The 16,755-nt window shown below is 42.4% G+C and overlaps 1 long non-coding RNA gene across 1 annotated transcript in view; it reads left to right on the top strand.

Moving 5' to 3' along the window:
- Nucleotides 1-15,170, top strand: part of LOC139613731 (uncharacterized) — a 353,034-nt gene extending 337,864 nt beyond the window's left edge. Inside the window, exon 2 of the long non-coding RNA XR_011686815.1 lies at nucleotides 14,460-15,170. This is a non-coding gene — a long non-coding RNA (uncharacterized lncRNA). The remainder of the gene's footprint in view (nucleotides 1-14,459) is intronic.
- The last annotated feature ends 1,585 nt before the right edge of the window (nucleotides 15,171-16,755 follow it).

The following is a 16,755-nucleotide window of genomic DNA, read 5'->3' as shown; positions in this document are numbered from 1 at the left end:
GAACGCCAGGCATTCCATGAACACAACTTCCCATGTCGTAACTTTGTAACTGTCTGGGTTGATTGTGCATTGATCCATTGGTAATGCTTTAGGGCTCCAGTAGGGGGAATGGTGCTCCTTTTTCTTCACTCATTCATCTCCCCTCACTATTTCCCGTTTAAGGTAATGACCGTACACAAAGCACTACAAACTTACAAGTTACTGCTAATTGTTACTTTATCATTGATGTTCATTGTGAGAGTTAATGTGAGTTAATTTTGGATTTTTATTTTGTTAAAGAGTTTCAGACAAACTCCGTCACTGTGTAAGCTAGCTCCTGCTATTGTCTCACCATATCGTTGGATGGTTGTTCTGCCATGGTTTGCATTTGCGTTAGTCATTGGGAGATTTTCTGTACAGTACTTAAAACATTATTTCATCACTGTAAGAAGTCATTTAATGTGTCAGCTAAAATACATAGGTGAAAAAAATAAATTTATTTCATGTTACAGTTTGTGTTGTGCACTGGTTAAATTATAATTTACATCAGTTAGAAAAGAAAAGCAGAATAACTTGGTGTGGAAACTGTGGTCCTGAAGCTGAATGTATTCATGCAGAGAAAATGTGTGAATTTGGTTGTACTGTATGTAATTGAAACTCAATACGACAAGTGAAGGCGATGGCAGTGTGTTGGTTTCTTCATTCATCTCCCCTCACTATTTCCCCTGTTCAAGGGCACAACAATAGCTCAGGAGTCACTATGGACCAAAGTGACTACAGTGAGTTACAACAGGTGGTCATATAGAGGATGTCAACAACCACTTTCCAAGGTGCTGAATCTGGAGTGGCCCTGATGTTAATGACAGAAATCCTGCAGGTGAGGATCAGAATCAGAATCAGAATCAGAATCAGTTTTATTGCCAAGTATGTTTTCACATACAAGGAATTTTTTCTGGTGATTGGTGCAATTGATCAGCAACAGTGGGGCTCTCTAGCCTTGTTGATAAGGCTAATAGCAGATGGGAAGAAGCTATTTTTGTGGCGAGAGGTTTTGGTCCTGAAGGACCGCAGCCTCCTGCCAGAGGGGAGTGTCACAAAGAGTTTGTGTCCAGGGTGGGAGGAGTCAGCTACAATCTTCCCTGCACGCCTCAGAGTCCTTGAGGTGTACAGGTCCTGGAGGGACAGAAGATTGCAGCCAATCACCTTCTCAGCAGAGTGGATGATACGCTGCAGTCTGTTATTGTCCCTCTCCGTGGCAGCAGCGTACCAGATGGTGATGGAGGAGGTGAGGATGGACTCAATGATGGAGGTGTAGAAGTTCACCATCATAGTCCTTGGCAGGTTGAACTTCTTCAACTGCCTCAGGAAATACATCCTCTGCTGAGCTTTTTTGATGAGGGAGCTGATGTTTAGCTCCCATTTGAGATCCTGTGTGATGGTGGTTCCCAAGAAGCGAAAATGCTCCACGGTAGCCACGGGGGAGTCACACAGGGTGATGGGGGTGGGTGGGGCTGGGCTCTTCCTGAAGTCCACTATCATTTCCACTGTCTTCAGAGCGTTTAGCTCTAGGTTGTTCTGCCTGCACCAGGTCACCAGACGGTCAGTCTCCCACCTGTAGGCAGACTCATCGCCATCAGAGATGAGTCCAATGAGAGTGGTGTCGTCTGCAAACTTCAGGAGCTTGACAGACTGATGGCTGGAGGTGCAGGTGTTGGTGTACAGGGAGAAGAGCAGAGGAGAAAGAACGCAGCCTTGTGGGGATCCAGTGCTGATGGTCTGGGAGTCAGACACGTGCTTTCCTAGCTTCACGTGCTGCCTCCTGTCAGACAGGAAGTCGGTGATCCACCTGCAGGTGGAGTCAGGCATGCTCAGCTGGGAGAGCTTGTCCTGCAGCAGAGCCGGGATGATGGTGTTGAAGGCAGAGCTGAAGTCCACAAACAGGATCCTGGCATAGGTCCCTGAGGAGTCCAGGTGCTGGAGGATGAAGTGGAGAGCCATGTTGACGGCGTCATCTACAGACCTGTTGGCTCTGTAGGCGAACTGCAGGGGGTCCAGGAGTGGGTCAGTGATGGATTTGAGATGGGACAGGACAAGGCGCTCAAATGATTTCATGACCACAGAGGTCAGGGCAATGGGTCTATAGTCATTTAGACCTGTGGGCCTTGGTTTTTTGGGGACAGGGATGATGGTGGAGGATTTGAAGCAGGCTGGCACGTGGCAGGTCTCCAGTGAGGTGTTGAAGATGTCTGTGAACACTGGAGACAGCTGATCAGCACAGTGCTTCAGGGATGATGGAGAGACAGAGTCAGGACCAGCTGCTTTGCGGGGGTTCTGCTTCTTAAAAAGCCTGTTGACATCTCTCTCCAGGATAGAGAGAGACGTTCCTTTGGTAGGGGAGGAGGAGGGGGGTTCTGATGTGGCTCTGATGTGGAGGTTAGTGTCAGGCTTGTCCCACTGTCTTTCAAAGCGGCAGTAGAACTCATTCAGATCGTTGGCCAGACGGAAGTCATTAATGGAGTGGGGGGGTTTAGGTTTGTAGTTTGTGATCTTTCTGAGCCCTTTCCAGACAGAAGCAGAGTCATTGGCTGAGAACTGGAGCTGAAGTTTCTCAGAGTACAGTCGTTTAGCTTCTCTCACCGCTTTGCTAAACCTGTACTTGGACTCTTTAAACCTGTCCCTGTCCCCACTCCTGAAAGCTTCCTCCTTTTGCCTCCTGAGCTGACTGAGCTTAGCTGTGAACCAGGGTTTGTCATTGTTATAACTCACCCTGGTGCGTGATGGGATACAGCAGTCCTCACAGAAGCTGATGTATGACGTCACAGCCTCTGTGAACTCATCCAGACTGTTGGAAGCAGTCCTGAACACTTCCCAGTCAGTGCAGTCCAAACATGCCCGCAGATCCTCTATGGCTTCACTGCTCCACTGCTTCGATGTCTTCACAACAGGTTTACACAGTTTTAGATTGAGCTGTTTTAGATTTAGTTTTAGATTCTAGGATTGAGCAATAATTTGCTTTAACTGATGAGGCAACTAATAATTTGTCTCATCTATCAAGCCTGCTAGATTTACCTCATTGTTCCTGACCCTGGCTGCTCAATCTTGCAATTGCCAATACCAAACTCTGTCTACTCAAGTTTGTTCAGCCTCCTGCAATATTTGCCTGCCCAGATTTCCTTGTTTTGTATCGACATGATTGACAAGAAAAGAATCAGTTTAGCTACATTACATAGGGTGTGTCATCTGAGATTGCAACTTTTTATGAATTTTGTTTTCATTGTAAATTTGGATATTTCCACATCACAAACAGAATTACAATATCTAATCACAGAACTCAGTCACTGGATTTCAGTGGAGAGCACTCAAGATATAATTGGGCTAATGTTCTGAGTGGGTCCCCACACTGTTTGAACAGTGTGGAAGACAATTTCTGTGGGGGTTTTCCAGAGTAAACTGCACATAATGGTGTAAGTGACCCTTTTTAGGCCATCCAGCAGGACAGGGTTTAATTGCAGGGATATATGATTCATCTTGCAGTAGCAGGGGCTTCCCAGCCTTGCCACTGTGACATCCACATTGATTTATCACATCCTCTGGGACCACTGGAGGAAAACAAGGGTGGCATTAAATCCACCACACCCCACCAACTGCAGGATATATTACAAAGACACATTAACAGTTTTAAATCTCAGTTGGACTGGTCATTAGTCATCTTCTTCTTTCTTTTGAGTTATGAAAATATCTGAAAGTGATCTATAATCATAAAGAAACTTGAGAAGCATTGTGGTGAATGGTAGAGCAGGAAATAGAATTATAGTCATTCATTTAGAAAATATCTGAAAGTTTGTTTTTATGATCTATAATCACAAAGAAACTTGAGAAGCATTGTGGTGAATGGCAGAGCATGAACTAGAATTATAGTCATTCATTTAGAGCAAATGACACATATTGTTCCTGGAAACTTGCTCCTACTATCCAGTTAAAAACAGTGATGTTCTCATTCGGAAGTGTGACGAGCTGTTGTGACACTTTATGTCAAATTATGTTCTTTAATTACCATGTAGCATTGAACAAAGCTGTTCATAATCACTGAGCCCACAGTCAATGCACTGCCCACGAAATACACAAAATCTGCTGTCACTCTTTTTTGATCCACACTGAATCCGTGAAAATCTTCGGAAACACTTAGAAATTAAACTTACAACAGGGGTCGCCACACTCTGTTAAAGGTTTAGTTTCAGTTATTTGATGTGTGTAGAAATTAAATTATTCTTATCTATATTCAGTGTGTTACCTGCAGTTGATTCAGATCTGCACGCTCCCTGTTTGGAAAGGCAGCCAGGAGCACCAGCACAGAAGAAGAGCAATGTGATGCTTCAGCTGAGATGGCATTTTTTTATGAATAAGGAAAGATGGTTTCAGAGGGCAGGGGCCACAACTGCAAAGGCACATTCTCCTTTGGTATCTAGCCAAGACCTCGGGACAGCGCGGGGGCGCTGGTCAGTAGACCTCAGTGATCTTATCGTGGTCAGTGGACTGGAAATATAAGATGGGGCCAGTGCCTGTGATGCTTTATAGGTAATTAAAGGAATTTTTAAATCAATTTGGCACTCTATTGGTAATTGGTGTAGTTTTGCCAACACTGGTGTGATGTGTGATCTACAATGTGCATTTGTTAGCAGTATAGCAGCTGCATTTTGGACCAACTGTAATCGAGACACAGATGAGTGATTCAGGGTAGTGGACAGTGAGTTACAGGAGACAGGAGACCCTCTAGACCGCATCAAAAGTATTTCAATCAGTTGTTGCACCAATGATCTGAATGGTCTGCTATGCCTATGTGCATAGATGTGGGTGGTGTTATTCTCCCATGAGAAGATCTCTCCATAACTGACTGTGATATGTGTATGTTGTCATATTATATTCCTCACATACATAAAAGAGAAAATAAACTTATACAATATCACAACAGATAATCAAATCAAGATTATTTACAGAAATTAGAAAATGAGTCCCAGTCTGTAGAAATAAGCAGACATCTTACATATTTCACAGAATGAGATACAGGCTGAAGGTTCAGGTAGCGAAGTGTCTCCTCACCACAATAGATAGATAGAGTCTATGATTATCAAACTTACAGATTAGACTTCCTCCTCGTTCAAGACACCACTGGACAGTTAGGGGGTGAAAGAGCATGTGGGGGCATGTGGCAGGAGCTCACTGGCTTTCTGCTGGTCATAATAGATGACCTCCAGGTGTCTGGAGAGGCCAAGTGGGGAAATACTGCATCAGTGCTGCTCCAAAATATTACTGTGTCCTTCCTAATTTGTGCAACTGCTGTAGTCATGTCATCAATGTGGAGATAACTCAGAGACATGTCATAAAAAGTTATGTTTCATGCATTTCCCAAGAAAATAGTAGGGAATGAACACAGTATACACAAGTGCATTTATTCTCATACTATCACAGATAACTACAATGACACTGGTGCAGGTAACTGTAGACAAATTTGTTCTTGCAGAGTCAGAAGTTAATTCTTATAAAGTCTTACATTACATAACACACACACACACACACACACACACACACACACACACACACACACAAACATACATATATGTTAATAAATAATTAGTGCCAGCTTTAGGTTGGTTTGGTCTCGCACCACCAGGATGTTGTGTTATAATGTTATAATGTTATAATGTGGTACCCTTAACCCTATAATGCCAAATGCATCAGATTTGATACAAGCATTTCTGAGACCTATTGCATCACTTTATGGTAAAAACTTCACTCAAAACCCTCTTGTATCCAATCTGATACTTGTCTTCCAACCCCTGGTGGATCCCTTTATCACTACAACAATTCAAACACAGTACATGGGACAATCCAAGTTGGCCACCTTCAGATAGTTCCCAACTCACTGGATCAAGGTAAAGAAAATTGCGATTTTTACGATTGTCCAGTGACATATTCTTTGAAATGTTTAGTAATATTCTAACATGAACACTTAATCTCTTGAAGCAAGTTATAATTACATATTTTTTTGCATTTTAGTATGTAGTAAAATCGTGTATAAAATTTGGAAAAACGTATATGCAAATAATCTTTTGTAATTTTTTTTTCAAATTTTGTGAAAGGGCCAAATAAAGGTTCCAGATTCAAGAAATCAGAATTTTCTGTCCATTATTTCTGGGGTCAGGCATTACAGGGTTAACCCACATATGACACACACTTAATACTGCTGCAAAATGGTACACAGTGCTGTGTGAGTTCACCACTTCAGTCCAGACAGTCATGCACATACAAGTGTGTTTTACTAAAACAAAAATAAACGACTGATGTTGATGGACTAATTATCAGTAGAGTAGAGTCATTTCTCCACCTTCACTTTGACTGCATCCAACAGTTGTTATTGGATGATTCAGAAATAAGTTGGCTGTGTTTGATTTTGTCTTGTTTGATCTTGTCATTTCCACACCAGCAGAAAAACCATTCTGAAACCAGGCTGCAGTGGAATCTGCATCAGTGGAAGCGACGTCCGGTGAAGAGCCCTAGAGAAAATGAGACATATGCTATCTCCCTTCCCTTTGCTATGCTAATGCCAGCATGTAATGTGGGAGCAGATATGGGGGAGCTGGACACAGAGGAGAACACAGGGCTCTTGCTGTTGTCAGTACAAGGCAATACAATGAGATCTCAAGGGAAATGTTCAATGAGTTCATATATTCCTTGTATGTTCTAATGTTTTACAGGATAAAATTGACTTTTCTAAGCTGTTATTGCCAACCAGACGCCTCACCACAAAAAACAGAGGCTCCACTATGAAAAAGCTTGCCTGAACACAGTTAGTGCTATTTGTAAATGCACGTATTAATTATAAAGTCCTGCCTACTAATTTACAAAGCATTACATGGACTTGCACTTCAAGACATCAGTGATTTATTGGTTCCATAACAACACGCAGACTCCACTCACAGGAAGAGAACCAGCCTTCCTGCCAGTGGAAATCACAGACTGGAACAGGATTTAACCAACACAGAGTCTGAGAGTGATTCTTGTATCGTCACGTTAAAGTAGAAAGGTGTGGGGGGTTTTCAAACGTTTTCCTCTAATTGAATTAATAGATTTATGCAAGCTTCCAGTTGAAATCAAGTCAGTTGAAAGAAAGTTGAAAGAATTTAACCTATTTTTCCAGTTGATCCAGTATCCAGTTGAAATCAAGTCAGTTGAAAGAAAGTTGAAAGAATTTTAACCTATTTTTCTTGCCTGAATGTAACTGATGTGTGCAGCTCTGCCCTGGTCACTGTGGCTGACTTTACTTTCTCTCAATAATGTGTGTAGCCTGACTGACCTGGACATGTTCAGGCTGTTTTAATGTATTACAGCTAATGGGCTGCTTCTATGCATTGTGCGCCTAAGCATAATTATTGTGCGTAAATTTGGTTTCAGTTTGCCAATTCTCATCGCTCGGCTGCTGTACTGCACCTTCAGTTCTCTGATTATATCTGTTGAGCATTAAAGCTGAGTACACACCTTATCCATCAGCACATGGTGAAGACTTAACTTCCCAATTACACACATTTGTGAAGCAGGTTTCTCCTTGACATCAGCCACAGAAACAAGATTCCTGAATAGAACAGATGGAAACTCTCCCTCCTGTAATGTTTTTTCCAAGCAATGACAAACCAGTTATGAAACAATATAAGATCAGTAAGCTCACCTCTACACTTTAATAAACTGCTGAATTAATCACCTATAATAATTCCCGCAAAACAGCCCTGGACATGTGCCTTCATTTCCATCAGTGGCAGAGAGATATGATATATATTTAAGTATACTGTATTTTATCATTTAAAAGTTTTGTCTGATCGCTCTGCATATGTATATATATATAATATATATATATATATATAAACCTATTAGAAATTAGAACAATTTAATAAATTGGTAAATGCTGTATGTCTAGCTGATACAAATATGTATGTTTATGTGTGTATGCTTGTATTGTAGACTATATATTATGTAAATATATATGTCCATCCCATAGCCTCCCAGTATATGTTAATATTATAAACAGTAGGGTCCAAAAGTCTGAGACCACTTTTCCAGAATGGAAAGAAAGACATTAAAAATAGTAAGAAATGAAAAAGAAAACATATACTATAAGCATATAGAATGTTGATATTGATGTTTTAATAAACTTGCACATATAAATTAAATATATATTGTTAACGTGGTTGTAACATATACCATATAAAAAGTCATCATAGATATTATTGATATATATGTACATATAGAAATTGTATATATTTATTGCATATATGTTATAACTATATGTTGGGGCACAGGTAGGAGCAATTTGGTTATTGGCTTATAATATTAATGATCATCAGTGATAATCACCAATATATATATAGATGTTTACTACCAGTAGTAACCTCGGGGCACCACCCTGTCACCAGGGACCAATGACCAAATTGATGGCTCAGAATGCAGTCTCAGAAGGTTGGTTGAAGGGTAAATTCGAGCACTGACTGTTGTGAATCCAGCTGTTATCACAAATATAATCACAATAATCACAGACAACGACGAGTTAAATTATAACAGGATTTATTAATAAGAGTAATAATTATTCAACATAACATCACTTAATATTAAACCGATTATAATTCAACTATAACTAAAACAAACATTGGTTAGTAACTAGATGATTACAGGCAAAACACATATGTAACAACCGTGTGTGTGTGTGTGTGTGTGTGTGTGTGTGTGTGAGTGTGAGAGAGAGAGAGAGAGAGAGAGAGAGAGAGAGAGAGAGAGGATGTGACGAGGCCACGTGAGTGACGTGTCAGTAGGAACCAAGATGGCGGCAGAGTGAGGTACTCGCTAGAGCCAAGATGGCGGCTGGCCGCAGAGCGTGAATGGCGTGAACACGAGAACAAAGGGAGGGGCCTTGAGCTTTACGTGTCTGACGCGACCACACTCTATGGTCTGAATGAGAGAGAGATGTAGATGAGATGTGTGATTGGGAGGAAAGAGGGAGAATAGAGGTGAAGAGAGGAAAGAGTCCACAAGAGATCGTCACCACAGTTAATAATCACCACAATATCACTACACAGTAACGGAGCCAGAGAACCGGAGCCCGTCTGGTCGGATATTGGTCCTTTAACTAGTGATATTTGGCTTATTAAGCTGATCACAGTGAACGATCTAAACAACAGGATATTCAGCACTTATAAGTCAGATAGCAACAATACAACAGCTACACTAACTGTGTCTCTGCCCAGACATCAGCCTCTTACTGTGAGTTGCTCAGATCCTTCGGAGTTAGAACAGAAAGTCTCTGGGTCTCCACAGCTCGGTCCTCGGCTGGAGCTCGGTCCTCGGCTGGAGCTCGGCGGGTCGTGTCTCGCTCTCCTGACGATGACAGTGATGAGTTCCTCGGCGGCAGCGGGAAGATCACAGATGAGGGACGGTGAACTTTGTCTTTAACAAAGTCGGTGCTCGTCCTCACAGGACGTGAAATCAGCTGATTGCACAGCGATCTACGTCGGATCCTAAAGAAGAGAGACACAGCATCTGTGCGCTCGGCCCGCGAGTTGGAGACTGTGACCTGGGCTTGAAGACGTTCTGGAAAAGGTCAGATGTTTGCAGATTGCTCCCTTTCAGCAGCCGAGTCGCAGAGAGAGGTGGAGTAGCTCTCTGTACCTGGTGCACGGGAATGAAGCGCAGGAGGAGGGTCGCAGCGCAGCTTTTATTACCTGAGTGACGTCACCGGGGATCCCTGCTGAGAATGCCTGGCCTCGGCCAATGCCGTTGCAGAGTTTTCTTTCAAACTCCAATTTTACACATAGGTGTGAATTGTGGGGGTGGTTTTGGCCCATAGCCTGGAGGGAAATGTAGTTCACTCCTTTGTTCTCCCCACGAGGCATGGCTCAAGTCAGGCTTCAGGAGAAGCACGCGGGCCTCTTTATTGTTCTTCTCAGAACTCATGACTTGAGATCCCAACATATATATGTAATAATAATATATCCCCTTTTAGATGACATACAGTATACAGCAACACCACTCTGTAGGTACATACAGTATATGCCATAACTGTATGGGGCTGTTGCTGCTGGTTCTTGTTAATGGCTCTAGGTCAAACAATTTCTTCTTCCAGACAGAGACAGAACCAGGTTAATGTGTGGCTCAAATCCATGTTAAAAATAAACACAAATCTTTTTTTTCACCTTGTGTCATCACATTTCCCCAAAAGCTGTTCACACTGATCTCAGAGCTGCTGCCATTTCATGTCCACGTCACAGCACAGACTCACACTACTGCTCCTGATACAAACTATTTCTGCTCAGACACAAGCAATCACTTTAATTTTGTAGCTACTTGCATTTTCATCAGAGGCTGAATCTGGGGAGGAAACTCGAGCAATGCAAAGAGGCAGGCTGAGGAGTTTGACTTTAAAGATGCAACAAACGGCCACGCATGTGTGATTCATTGTAGCCGCTCTCCCAAGCAGAGATGCTCCACTTTGTACTCTGCATACTGTCAATGTATTATTCAGCAGTTCGCAGCGAGTGGTTGCTCTCTGAATGGCACTGAGAGGTCAATGGCTCATGGAGCACCATTAGCATCTCAACTCAGCACTGACTGTGTGTGCACGTGTGTGAGGTGGAGAGAGAGGGAGAGACCTCGGCCACAGTCAAATGTAAACATTTTTCAGGCTCTCCACCGGGAGATCTGTTCCATTTCTCCAATTTCACCTTTATTTACAGTGGAACGTACTGAGGGACCGCTCTCTTCCCCATATGTGAAAACAAACACTAAAAACACAAGATGAAATAAGTCTGGTGTACACACACAAAGAGAAAGGTCTGAAACTAGCAGGCCTCAAAGTCTGCACTGTTCACTGTGCCTAAATATTTAAGGCTTTTTCTTTGGGCAGGTGCTATCTGTACTATCTGTAATACAATAAGAAATTTTGTGTAAGTTTTTAGACATTTTAGACGAACAGGTTCATTGCAAATAAATGTGCTGACTAGATTTCATAATGTGTGATATTTATTGTGATTTTACTTTTTCATGTCTTGTTCTGTAGGTCAGCTAGTTAACTTTGTAACATATCTGACTCACCTTGAACCAAGTGAAATCATTATGATAAGCTTCGGTGCACAGCTAACAGAGGATCAGAACAACGTGCCAAAGGAGCAAACATACCCATCAACCACCCCACTGAAAAAAAAAGAAATCTTACTTTACTGGATCCTGAACTGGATGAAAACACTGCATGAACAACAAAGTCCTAAATAATAATGGCTACTCAGTGAGAAATCAGTGAGTGATTTTGAAATACAGATTTGTTTTTTGTTTTTTTTTGTTCTGACCAGAATTGTCAAAGCCTCTCGCTTTAGACAAAGGATTCCTAGACATCCATGTATTGTGTCAGAAGACATGACCTCTCTCCCAGAGTCAAGGCACAGGCTCACTCTTGATGAACAAACAAGGTGAAAACCTAGTATATGGCTGAACCTAATTTTATAACTGCAGTGTTGTCTGATGTAATCACCAAACATATAATTGAAAGACAAAGACTGAGCTGTGATAATATTTTTGTATTATTGTATTATTTTTGTGTATTTACTTATCAAATGATCACTCAGAGAGAAAGTTAGAAGAGACAGAGTATCTCTCTTTTTTAAGTTATTTTTTCAGGCTTTTGCCTTTGTTACAGTTGTGAGACAGAGAAGGGAAAACTAGGAAGAGAGAAAGAGAGGATGACAGGTAGCAAAGGGCCACAGGCCAAACTCGAGCCACTGCGGCAAGGACTAAGCCCAAAAAGCAGGTGCTCTACCGGGTGACCGATGGCCTATCTTTTTGAAGTCAATGTTTAGTTATTCCTCTGCCTCCTTTAGTAATAGTTATACATATAATAAAAGTAGTTTATTTGCTGTAACAGTGGAAGCACTCAGTAGACTGCCTGTAAGAAAAACTTTAACCCTAAGCCAGTCTGCATTCATACATGGTCCAGTCATGTACCAGGTTTATACCCAATTTGTTTGAAAGAAAGTCTGTAAATGTAGTGATAATGCATTAAGTTAAGTTACCAACACTGCAGCCTGTAAACACCCTGCTAATAGAACCTGTTTGCACCAGAAACTCCAACTCACTGACGAGACACTCCGCTGACTAGTGGTGGAAATATGATAAGTCAGTCAGTCAGGGACATTCCAGGTTATAGGTCTGTCCTCGCTGTTGCGGTCCAACCAGGAAGCACATTCTCTGATCAGTCTTCATGACTTAAATTAATGTATTTATTCTGGCCCAAGGAAACAGACTCTACACATGAGAAATATCATAGTATCTGCTACTCCTTACTCCACTAGTCTTTTATACCAAAACTGCAATGAACACAAAGTCAGTTACCTCTTCTCTGAATAAAAACATCACCAATGTCCAGTCTATTTCAGAGAGAGGAGGGGTGCAATTGACCTATTCTCCATAAATCATGCTGAAAGAATACAAGCATGGCTGTAGTTTGTACAAGCACATGGGTAAAGATAATATACAATAAAATGTATGCTCAGACAGTTTTCAGTTTTTAAGTTGTCAGATGCTACTATTAGCCTGCTAGCCACTTGTGCTGGCAGAGGTCATGGTCAGTCCATAAAGATCAACCCTTTAACCAACCAGGCCTGACAATTAGATTTTGTTATATAAAAAGTTGTATTCTGCAGTTTTAAGAAGCTGAGCATTTGACCATGGGGATGTGCAAGGAGATTTCTGAACACATTAGCAACATTGCATATATACACATAACACTGCGTCAAATGGATGTTCATCATCTCATCGCCATCACTCAAGCTGCAATGTCACAAGAGAACAGAGAAGCTCCTCAGTGACTGTACAGCTATACTAAATCTCATCAGCCAGTTAGCGGTACACACACACACACACATCAACACCCTGTGGGGGGAAACTGAGATTATCTCCTCTGCCAACCACCCACATCACTACTGACCTCTACACTGTCCCCGAGGGAGGGTTCTGCCATGGTTGCTATTGATCTCCTAACAGATACACGATGGGTTTGATTGCAGGTTAGGGGAGGGGAATCACAATCAATACTCTACAGTTATCAGTGGCACACTTGTTTGAGAGATACTCATATGGCGGGAATCACCAACATTAGGTTTAATTGTTTAAAGAAAGATACTGTAAAATCTAATTTTGACATGTAATAAACCATTCAGAGTATTGTAGTCTGGAAATGTGTTGCATAGCATGGATTAGCTTTAATCAGTGGGCCAGAAAAATAACAGAAAAATGGAAGCAGGATCTGAATACCTCTTTAAATAGTACAGACTGGGAAATATAGGAATCAGCGCTCAAGTCATCTAAATATGTAAGATGGCCCTTCAACTTTTTACCATATCTGGTTTTCTTGCCACATATTCAGCAGTGGAAAATAACTGGGGACAGAAGATGACTTTTCGGTATACAACTTAGCAACTGACAAAGGAACAAAACAACATCCCCATTGTCAAGGGGATACTGTCAAACTAACTCTTGTACATTGGTAATGAGATTATTCCAACAGTCTCTGAGGAGCCTGTGAAGAGCCGGGCAACACACCCCTCAAGGACACAGAGGAAGTAGTTCAGCTGAGGAAGGATGCCATCAGTGGCCAGTAGAGAGACTGATCAGGTATTATACAAGGTAGTGGCTTGGTCTTCTGCAGTACCTCAGCAGATGATTTTATGGAGAGGAGGTTTTTAAAGCTACCCATTCCCAGTCTCTCAGATAAGTGCGTAAGTGCGTAAGTTCACCAAGGTAAGACTGTAGATGATGCTAACAGTGTCAAGTGAGCCATTTGTAGCTGGAATTGCCCACTTCCTGGCTACTCGGGAGAAATGGACCCCAGTTGAAGCAACTGAATAGAGAAAGACAATGCTCAGACACATGGACATCATCACCTGTTTGCAGCAAGAATGGAGTGGTCCTTGCCTTGAGGCCAGCACACCAGCCTGGAACAAGGCTACTCTGTCATGAGGTGCATGAGGTACCACATCAATAACAAGGCTACTCCAGGAGTTAGGAGAGCAAGGGAAGCAGTCATAGACTTCTCCAGAGCTGCTGAAAAAGGTAGCCAGTGGCTCTGATAAAAAAGAAAGGACACTAACTCGGCCCACAATCAGGTAGATGGCATCTATGGGGTGAGCACGGGGTGCCTGGATTCAGTGCTGAACCATCTGGATTTGTCTCTCAGTACAATACTGAGGAAGGAGGGCACCCACTTGATAACCCAAGGATGCCATCACTCATATTGATGGGTTGGCACGGGTCATGAGGGAGGGCATGCCATCTAGTAACTGGAATGTTCCTGCTTCGATACCTGGCTCCTCCAGAGACTGAGTTGAAGTGTCCTTGAGCCAGACACTGAACCCCTATCATCCCACATGATCTAGATCAGGCCTATCAGTCAGTGTAACTGCCCACATGTCAGTTCAGTTCATTCTCATTTATTTATTTATGTATTTATTTTTGGTTCCTACCTGCTTTCAGTTTGAGGCGAGCGCATTGTTTTGTTTTTGTTTCTACACGGTGCCCCTTTAGCGACCCACCACCTGGCAAGCATGGCAAGGGAGAAACAACAGAGTCCGTTGTCTCCACGCTCGTTAAAGTTGACAAAAGATTAAGAGTTACGACATTACATGTAAAAAGAAGACAAGATTCAGCCCCCTTTGGTAGTGTGCAGCCTACGAGGTGCGTTTATTGGTGCATTATGTGTAGTAACATTAAGTTCTAAGCTCTGACTGTTGTTTACTCTCATTTTCTTTAGTTCTCACAGGTCGGTCGGTGACCGAGAATAAACCCTGTTTTTTAAACGAGCTTGGGTCTCATGCTTACTACCGGGAGGAGCTACAGTGAGAACTCGACTGCTTCGCGTGAGTAGCCGAGGAGAGCGTCGCTGGAGCACGGTGACGCGGTCGGGATGAAGCCTCTTCACGTCGCGGGTGCATTATCCACGTTATCGCCATCCTCGCAGCAACCAAGGAAACAGCCGCAGGAGGGTTGAGGTGCTATCGTGTGAAAAAGAGACTTTGAGTGCTTTGCATAAGAGACTGGAACATTTGCATTTCAAGTTGTACTACCTTTCACTGTTGAAGTCTGTTGACATCCATTGATACAAATCGCGTTTATATTGAGAGTGTGTTTATCGATAGTTACACTGTAAAAAATTGTGTCAAAACAAGTTAATATTAAGATAACAGCGCCACAGTAATTTAAAGGTGCATTGCAAGTGTTTATTACATTTCTAACTTACCTGTGCTAGAGTTAACACTCATTTAGTTTGGTAATAAGAGTATAAGTGAATAAGCCAAACTATTGAACAGAAAGATATAACCATTGCTACATGTTAAACTGAGTGTTGATTCAGCTACGCTAAGATTATTTGGCCATGCTATAAGTAACTACAAAGCTAAGAGTAGTATCACATTTAAATCTAACTGAAGTAATCAAAGTAAAATGTCAGACATAGAACCTTTGTCTGAGAGTGACAGAAATGGTGGTGGTGAAGAAATACAGCAGCAAGAGACAGACACGCAACCACAAGCATCTGAAGGCATCAACGCTGCTAACCAGGCTTCTTCACCCGAGCCACAAAGAAGTCAAAGAGCTCGCAAGTTAACGGAAAAGGGCCAAGAACTGCACAAGGAGCAAGTTAAAAGGGTCGAACACCGTTTCATCAAGAGCTACGACAAGTGGAAAGCAGTCATTAAGGATGCTAAAGGAGTGCTGAGTGGAGAGTGCTCAAACAGCCTGCTGCATGAACACATTACTAAGGTGAGTGATGCTGCAAACAACCTGAATGATGTTTATGAAGAGTTGAGACGCATTGACATTCCAGACCCCGACACACGTCACAGAATAGACACCTGTGAAGCAGTAACAAAGACAATAATTAAAACTGCTACAAGTTATCTACACAGAGAAAGTGATGAAGATCAAAGGATCGGAAACCAAGACAGGAAAGAGGGAGATAGAGAATCTGTGTTTAAGTCTGCAGCATCAGATAGAACAAGCATCTCTCACCATACCAAATCCAAGTCCGCCAGGTCTTCAGTTCATTCTCGAAGTAGTTCAAAGGTCACATCCAGATGTTCAAGCCAGTATTCCACTCACAGACAGGAAGCTGCTGCTGAAGTTGCCGCCAATGAAGCTGCATTGCAGGTTCTGTTAGAGAAAGAACGCCACATCAAAGAACTTGGAACGACTTGAGGCAGAAAATGCAGAGAGGCAAAGGGTGCTAGAGGCTAAGCGACGAGAAGTGGAACGATTGGAGACAGTTAGGAAGTTAAGGGCTGCCAAGGCACGTCAGAAAGTGTATGAACAAAATGAATGTTCAGATGATGAAATAGATCAGCTGCTCCATCAACATGTCTCCCTAAAAGAGAAGGAAGAAATTAAAGGTGAAAGTAACCTGTCTCAGCATAAACCTCCACCACAAGCTATGACACCACTAGAGAGGGAAGATAGCACAGCAGCTCTCGTGAGAGTGTTTGCAGAGTCCATCAGTGCAAGTCGTCTTCCCATACCTGAACCAACAGCATTCTGTGGTGATCCACTCAGATTTAATGACTGGAAGGTTTCATTTCAGACACTCATTTCAGGAGACTTCCTTAAATGACCATCTACTAACCGGCCCAGAGTTGACAAACAACTTGGTCGGAGTCCTTTGTCGTTTTTGTAGAGGTCCTGTGGCGATAATGTGCGACA

The sequence above is a fragment of the Trachinotus anak genome, unplaced genomic scaffold, assembly GCF_046630095.1.
Source record: "Trachinotus anak isolate AG129_WGS33_773 ecotype Australia unplaced genomic scaffold, CSIRO_AGI_Tana_v1 ptg000032l, whole genome shotgun sequence".
NCBI lineage: Eukaryota > Metazoa > Chordata > Actinopteri > Carangiformes > Carangidae > Trachinotus > Trachinotus anak.
The sequence above is the reverse complement of the archived record's forward strand: the minus strand, read 5'-3'. Positions and strand labels throughout refer to the sequence as shown.